We start from the raw sequence: 7,431 nt of genomic DNA, 5'->3' as shown, positions 1-7,431 counted from the left end.
AGAAGGAAGGAAGGAAGGAAGGAAGGAAGGAAGGAAGGAAGGAAGGAAGGAAGGAAGGAAGGAAGGAAGGAAGGAATAGTACTTACATACTGCTTCAGAGTGCTTCACAGCCCTCTTTAAGAAGTTTACAAAATCAGATATTGCCCCCAACAATCTGAGTCCTCATCTTATCAACCTCGGAAGGATGGAAGACTGAGTCAACCTTGAGCCCATCAGGATCCAACTCCAAGCTGTGGGCAGAGTTAGCCTGCAATACTGCATTCTAACCACTGCACCACCAGGAAGAAGAATGAGAAAGGGAAGAAGGAAGGAAGGAAGGAAGGAAGGAAGGAAGGAAGGAAGGAAGGAAGGAAGGAAGGAAGGAAGGAAGGAAGGAAGGAATAGTACTTACATACTGCTTCAGAGTGCTTCACAGCCCTCTTTAAGAAGTTTACAAAATCAGATATTGCCCCCAACAATCTGAGTCCTCATCTTATCAACCTCGGAAGGATGGAAGACTGAGTCAACCTTGAGCCCATCAGGATCCAACTCCAAGCTGTGGGCAGAGTTAGCTTGCAATACTGCACTTTGACCGCTAAGCCACCAGAACTAAAATCATTCCTGCCCTGATTTTAAGGTGGTTGTAAGCGTTTTGGCTCTTTCTGTGGCTGGAGAAGCCCCATTTCTCTCATTTCAACTCAAGGCTTCATCTCAATTGCTGCTAATGTCAGGTGTGCCTCCATCTCCACCACTTCTGAGTCTCGATATACTTCTGCTGATGATAGGCGCATGCTTCTTTCGGCTGCTCCTAGTGTCCTTGGGATGCTTTTCAACAAATGTTGCTTTTGTTCTTCCTTTTCCAGTTGCCAAGTGACAAGTACGGGGACACTCAATATGAGCATTTCCCAGGAAGATGGATTATGTTTAGAAGATGCTTCGGAGGTTAACAGCATTCAAGCACAGGATGGGAGAGAAAGAGAGAGAGAGAGAGAGAGAGAGAGAGATGATCTGTGTTGCTCTGGCTTCTTCGGACAAGTAAGATGATAGTAAGAATTGGTAGATCAGTGTAGAATGCTACCTGTTCTGACCTAGGCTTCCCAAAAGCACAAACCCAACTCCTCGTCCCCATAAAACCTCTTTTATTGAGGTTAAAGGGAATTCCTCTCCAGCAAAGTCCCGGCCAACAGTCTTTCAAGAGAGTTGACAACTACAGACCTTTGTCAGGCTTGGAGAGCTGCCAGGCCAATGTATTCCAAACTCCATGCTGTAGCAGCAATTACATGGCAAGAAGTCAGGAACAGAACTTCACTCTAATGAATGGAACTAATTGTCTCCTGCAAACTCCACTCCCCTTTCACTCCTCTTTATTCCCTATGGGTGGGGCCATTCACCGTCCACCTGTGGCTTTACTCCTGAATCGACCCTTGTTCCTTAGCTGTTCTCTTCTCCTGGCAGCTCTGCCCATGCATACACTGGGAACAGGCTCCAGCTGTTCTTCTGCCCCAGTGATGTCTGACTCCGAAGGCACGGCTGCAGGAATTGGGTAGGTCTAGTTTAATGAAAAGAAGGACCAAGGGAGACATGACAGCAGTCTTCCAACATCTCAGGGGTTGCCACAAAGAAGAGGGAATCAAACTATTCTCCAAAGCACCTGAGGGTAGAACAAGAAGCAATGGGTGGAAACTAATCAAGGAGAGAAGCAACTTAAAACTGAGAAATTTCCTGACAGTTAGAACAATTAATCAGTGGAAAACAGCTTGCCTCCAGAAGTTGTGAATGCCCCAACACTGGAAGTCTTTAAGAAGATGTTGGATAGCTATTTGTCTGAAACGGTATAAGGTTTCCTGCCTAGGCAGGGGGTTGGACTAGAAGACCTCCAAGGTCCCTTCCAACTCTGCTATTGTATTATTGATTGGATTTTGGGCTGCAATTTTTAAGTTAGTATGCTGGGGATTCCATTCAATCTACACACACACACACTTAGACTATCTAAAGTTGCTATCTAGCCTTGTCAGATTGCCATGTAGTACCAAGAAAAGCTTTGAAAAAGCAATTATGGCCTGGGAGCATTAGCTGAATATGATTCCAGCCAACATTCTTAAGATTCTTATCTAAAGACTTGACTTGCTTTGCAAACCAGGGACGTAGCTTGTGTCGCTGTGAATGCAATTGTTGGAAGAAATTGTCCTTCTGGATTCAGTTCCAAGTTGGAGGCGGGGGGAAGACACTGGAAACATGGAGGCAGCTTGGAAAGATGGTTTTAATGGTGAACAAGACCACATGGTTTAAGATCCTGGCCAAAAAGGCACATGGGTGAGAGATAGAGATAGATTTATAGCTTCTGTTTGGGCTTTTGAATTTGAGCTTCTTTCTGATTGGTTGTCAGACTCCCATGGGGCCACACAGGGGAAACTCTGCAGGCTGCCCTGAGTCCCAAGCTTGGTTGACTCTTGCTGGGTGATGATGTAATGAAAGGGTTTTGGGATTCCTATTATGGCTCTGCCTGAAGGAGGCAGATCTTTGTTATGTCGAATAGACTAGCCCAGGCCTTAATGGTCCCATTGACAAAGGTGCGGGTGAGTTTTAATATTTTTAATATTTCCTAAAATATCTCACTTTCCTGGGAGAGAGGTGGTTTGCTAACTTCCTACACTAGCAAGACAACTATTTTTCTCTACATTCCCACAAGTTCAGCCCCTCTTGAATTCTGTTAACTCCCATCAGTTCGGTAGATTCTTAACAGAATTCTGCTGGGGAGGGGTGTATAATTGAGCAAAACATTGGTCATTTTTTTTGCTCATTTCTGCCCTCCCCAGCCCCCAGCAGCACTCTGAAAGCCTCCTAAAGGCTATGCATGGCCATTTTTGCGAAGGGGGTGAGGTTTCGGGAGGCAAAAAATGCTGTATTCGGTGTATAAGATGCACCCAGATTTTCAGCCTCTTTTTTGAAGGAAAAAGGTGCGTCTTATACTCTGAAAAATATGGTAAATGGGATAGTAGGACAGGGACGGTAGGCACGCTGGTGAGCTTATGCGCTCCCCCTTACAGACCTCTTAGGAATGGGGTGAGGTCAACGGTAGACAGTCTAAGGTTAAAGGTATGGGGGTTAGAGGATATATCTGAGACTGTATATATGATCAGCTGGACTGACTTATTTTAACATGTCCATCAAAGCCAGTGCTAGAATAAAGCAGGATCAGAGGTGGCATTCAGTTGGTTCACTCAAACCAGTAGTGGAAATTGTGTGTGGGCCTGTCTACCCACCCCCGCTCTATGTTGCCCTATTTAGGCACATTTTTGGGGCCGCGCGCATGCGCGGAAGGCACACGTGAGAACAAAACGCATGCATGGAAGGCTTGCCCAAAGGTGGAAGGGACACATGAATGAAAATGTGAAACCCATCACTGAACGGAATGGCAAATGTTTATCAGTGGAATTAAACTTAGTTCTGACTATTACTTTTTTTACTGATTTCAGAACTTTAAGCTTTAAATCCACATTTTCAAGGAATTGAAACAGCTGAATACCCTGGAAAAGAAAAGCTGGCCTCTTTTCCATAAAACTTTCAAGAAGCTCAGATTTTCCCACTGAACTACGCCACAGAATTTGGGTTGTAAAAATCTGTATGGTAGTAAAATGTTAGCTTTCTATATATATATATTTTCCCTTTGACTAGTGGTCAGTCAGATTTATGTAGCTTAGAAGTGGCAGTCCTAAATATGGGAGGAAAACTTGAAGGAAAATAAGACTAAAGGTTTGGATGTGGGTAAGAGGTGATGGATAAGGTAAAATAGAGTAAAAGAGTATCTTTAAGAATATATTTCAATAATATGTATTAATGTTAGAATTATACAGGTTGGATAATTATTTTAGTAGTGTGATAGATGTCCAGTTAATATTTTAATATAAATTGGAAAATTAGATTTTGAACGACTGTACAACTAAATATGTATAAAAATATGAATAGCAGTGAAATGTTAGAATTAAACAATGGGTGATTATTAAGATGTATGTGTGTGTGTATTAATAGAATTATGTGGATTGAAGAATTGGAAAGAACATAGGTACTTTAAATGTATAAATGATTGTGATTGGTATTAAAACTGTATATAGAGATATTGAATAATGGAAGAATGAAGGATGAAATTCTGATTTAATTAAGGAAATATGAATAACAAAAAACGTTAAAAACACATTTTTGAATATTATAGCAATGTGAAGGAGAGACAAAGTTAAAACAGGGATAGAAAATAGAGAGGAATCATAGTAATTATATATCAATATGTTAAGATATACAAAAGGACAGAAAGATGGTTCAGAAATTAAAGGCGATAACAAAAGGCATGTATAAATCATATGAAATAATGGAAATGAAATGTTATATTTAGGAGTAATAAGACACAATGTTTATGCATACTGAAATGTATCACAGATACCACACCATTCACCCAGTGCTATGCATAAAGAAAATAAAAATTAAATATTTGTTTCCCCCCCCCCCCCCCAAAAAAAAAAGAAACCAGAATTAATTCTCGGAAAAAAAGAACTTTTTCATCTGTTTAACTCTTTAATACAGAAACATTACTAGACTCTGTTAAAGAATTTTGGTATTTGCAGTGGATTCTTTTAAAAGGAAGCCGTGGCTAAGAAAGGAAGAAGTGCAAAGTTGTTAAAAAGCGTGATAGTGGCAGCAAAAACCTTTGTGCATCCTTAATCTTACTCATGATAGCACAATAAGTCCAATTTAACTCAAGGAGCTTACCTCTGAATTGCTTTGCGCGTAAGGCCCCCAGAGAAATCCAGGTGTGCCCTCTGTTTAAAGACAACGTCTTCTGGGATGTCACTAAATCCTTTTAAAACCTTATCTCAATAATTTCAGTTCTATAGCAACCCAATCCTGCCTTAAGCAAGACTTCCGATCAAGACTTTACCCTCTGTGCTGCTGGAATGATAAAACACCAGGATTATCTGAGTAGTTGTGTATTGGTTGTGACACGTGTCCCCTAGAGAGGTGGCTCACACTGCCATTGTAGATGACACAACACATCTAGTTGGGGTTTTTAAACTGTTGATATTTTTTTTAAACGTGATTTTCTTTGATTGATTCATTTGCATGGTGCTACGAAACATTTCTATGCTTTATGCAGATGCTGCCACTCTAATGGCAGAAAGTGAAGAGGAACTAAAGAACCTCTTGATCTGGGTGAAGGAGGAGAGTGCAAACGTTGGCTAGAAACTCAACATTATGAAAACTAAGATCATGGCATCTGGCCCTCTCAATTCCTGGCAAATAGATGGGGGAGAAATGGAGGTAGTGACAGGTTTCATTTTCCTGGGCTCTAGGATCACTGCAGATGGGGACTGAGGCCAAGAAATCAAAAGCCGCTTGCTCCTGGGCAGGAAAGTTATGGCAAATCTAGACAGCAGACTGAAAAGCAGAGACATCACCCTGCCAACAAAAGTGTATATAGAGTCAAGGTTATGGTTTCCCCGGTTGCAATGGATGGTTGTGAAGGATGGACCATAAGGAAGGCTGAGCGCCAAAGAATGGAGGCCTTTGAACTCTGGTGCTGGAGAAGAAGACTCCTGCATTGAGTCCCTTGGACTGCAAGGCCATCCAACCGGTCAGTCCTAGAGGAGATCAATCCTGACTGCTCTTTAGAAGGCCAGATCCTGAAGAGGAAGCTCAAATCCTTTGTCCACCTAATGAGAAGAAAGGACTCACTGGAGAAGAGCCTCATGCTGGGAACGATGGAGGGCAAAAGAAGAAGAAGGGGACGACAGAGAAGGAGGTGGCTGGATGGAGTCACTGAAGCAGCCGGCGTGAACTTAAATGGACTCCAGAGGATGGTAGAGGACAGGAAGGCCTGGAGGAACGTGGTCAAAGGGGTTGTGATGGGTCTGACACGACTTCACAACTAACAACAACATAAAACATTTCTATCAACCAGAAAAATAACAATATGTGTGACATTGGTCAAAGAGACATCCTGTTATCTAAAGAATTTCACAATGGACAATCTTTAGTTTGACTATGAGTTTTAAACTTTCCTGCTGTTGTGTTAAACTGAAGATTTGGTGAATTCTTCAGTGACGTGAAACCTTTGTTCCCTATTCAGCCAAGGAGCTAATCTTTCTCTTGGTTTTATAATGGCAGATCTATGGCTCCTCTGACAATGAAAATCATGGGACTGTAGTTTTCTAAAATAATATCACCGTAACAAATTAATAACCTACATGGTCTGATATTGCTATTGATGGGTCTTAAAATGAAAATATTGTAAAAACAACAACAACAACAACAACAACAACAACAACAACAACAAACCAGAGTCTGTACTGTCTATAATATATATATTAAAAATGAGATATTAAACATAATACCCATATGGTCAGCCACCATTATTTTAATAAGTACTGGAAAATTCATAAAATCCTAATGAATCATGCTTGTTTACAGTAATGACTCTCTCAAAGGGTGCAAATGACCAGCTATCCCCAAGGAGTATAAATCCTTCCATTCCCCCACCATTCAGTCAGAACTGAAGAAGCTTCTTGGATGAGAAGCAAAATGTCTTCAAAGAAAAACCAGAAAGCCCAGTTGCCTCTTGAAAAAAAGCACCTTTGGGACAACTATGACCTGGAGGATGGATAATCTCCATAGACAAGAACGAGGGGGTCAATTGATCACAATCATCTACAATCCTAGTCTCCCAAACATGATTGGAGGATGGGTAGATCCCTTCCAAGACCAATAGAGAACCCCCCCCCAAGAGAGGCTGCCTTGATTTGGAGGTGTCTCTCCTTCCCTGAAGCTACTTTTGATGAAATAAATAAAATAAATAAAATAAAATAAAATAAAATAAAATAAAATAAGATAAGATAAGATAAGATAAGATAAGATAAGATAAGATAAAATAATAAAATAAAATAATAAAATAAATAAAATAAATAAAATAAATAAAATAAATAAAATAAATAAATAAAATAAATAAAATAAATAAAATAAATAAAATAAATAAAATAAGTAAAATAAGTAAAATAAATAAAATAAATAAAATAAATAAAATAAATAAAATAAATAAAATAAATAAAATAAATAAAATAAATAAATAAAATAAATAAAATAAATAAAATAAATAAAATAAATAAATAAAATAATAAATAAAATAAATAAATAAAATAAATAAATAAAATAAATAAATAAAATAAATAATAAAATAAAAAGTAAAATAAAAAAACAAATAAAATAAATGCTGCTATCGGATTTTTTACAAAATATGGAATAGAATTTATAAGTGGCTAGAAAACAGAAGCCAAAATAGGAAATAGAAATCTTTGTGTTTTTTTTCTAAACTAGTATTGGATAAAAATGAACCAAAGTTACCAATTACTATCAAACTTAAAAGCATTGACCATAATGTAAATATAATGGTGATAGGAACCACTAATA

The sequence above is a fragment of the Natrix helvetica genome, assembly GCF_964273705.1.
Source record: "Natrix helvetica genome assembly, chromosome: 6".
Lineage (NCBI taxonomy): Eukaryota > Metazoa > Chordata > Lepidosauria > Squamata > Natricidae > Natrix > Natrix helvetica.
Note: the sequence above shows the minus strand (reverse complement) of the source record.